Source organism: Pseudomyrmex gracilis, unplaced genomic scaffold (genome assembly GCF_002006095.1).
Source record: "Pseudomyrmex gracilis isolate BER0280 unplaced genomic scaffold, ASM200609v1 scaffold_3749, whole genome shotgun sequence".
NCBI lineage: Eukaryota > Metazoa > Arthropoda > Insecta > Hymenoptera > Formicidae > Pseudomyrmex > Pseudomyrmex gracilis.
The window spans coordinates 6,131-7,196 of NW_018024333.1; the positions used below are offsets into that span (position 1 = coordinate 6,131).

Genomic DNA, 1,066 nt, shown 5'->3' on the forward strand with positions numbered 1-1,066 from the left:
AATAGATCGTGGATATAAATGGATTGTGGATATAAAAGTGGAGTGTTGAAAAATATTGTAACCCTGAGGGGAATCAATTAAACTTCCTTTATCCTTTTTATCCTTAATATAATATTACAATAATATTATCGACATATTACATTTACATATAATAATAAAATATTACGGTAATATTGTATTGCATTTCAAGTAGCAATATTATATATATCAAATGTTTTTATTATGTCTTCTAAACGTTAGAGATGTTATTTAACGTGATTTACCATTTGGCACGTTGCATACATTGCATTGGACTACCCAGTAAAAAATTTTCCATGTATAAAATTGTATGGACATATTCGGTATATAAATATGCATAATTTTAGATATAATAAGTTTAATTTGTGTATAAGTATATATGATTATATATCAAAAATTTTTTAAAAATATAGTAAAAATATAGTTTTATACAATTTTTTTTGTATCTAATATGATACTAATAGAGTTATTGTGTAATTTGATATGGAATATCTCTGAAGCCATCCTCTTAAAAAAAGAAATTCTCCGTGTATAAAATTGTATAGACATATTCGGCACATATAAATTTGCATAATTAGATATAATTATTTTAATTTGTGTATAAGTTTATATGAAGAATTTTTTACCGGGTATGAATAAAATATTTTAAAACTAATAAATTTTTGTATGATATGTCGCGAATATCTTTTTCAGTAATATTACTCAAACGTATGTATCACTCTGCACTATACTGTTTGAATAATTATTAATGAAAAATATATCCGTAACATTTATAAAATTATATATAGACATATATGTATATGTATACAGGGTGTCCCAGAATTGGTTTAACATCTCTCGTAGACAGGTAGAAGGAATAAAACTGAGGTGAAAAGTCCTATACCATTTTGCTAAATTCGCAATAGTTATCGAGATTTTAATTAACAAAGATCCGCGAATAAGCGTGCATCGGGCTGTCTTACGCGCGTAGGACAGCCCGGCGCGCTTCACACAATTACATTTTAATATGTATATGTTATAGTATATGCTGTTATATTAGCTCCTCCCA

The 1,066-nt window shown here is 26.5% G+C and overlaps 1 long non-coding RNA gene across 1 annotated transcript; it reads right to left on the reverse strand.

Annotated features, from left to right (window-relative positions):
* Positions 1 to 263: 263 nt before the first annotated feature.
* On the reverse strand, positions 264 to 752 carry LOC109863239. Its single transcript, XR_002251305.1, has 2 exons — positions 645 to 752; positions 264 to 293 (listed from the first exon to the last, which is right to left on the reverse strand). It is a non-coding gene; the product is annotated as an uncharacterized LOC109863239 (long non-coding RNA).
* Between the last annotated feature and the right edge of the window lie 314 nt (positions 753 to 1,066).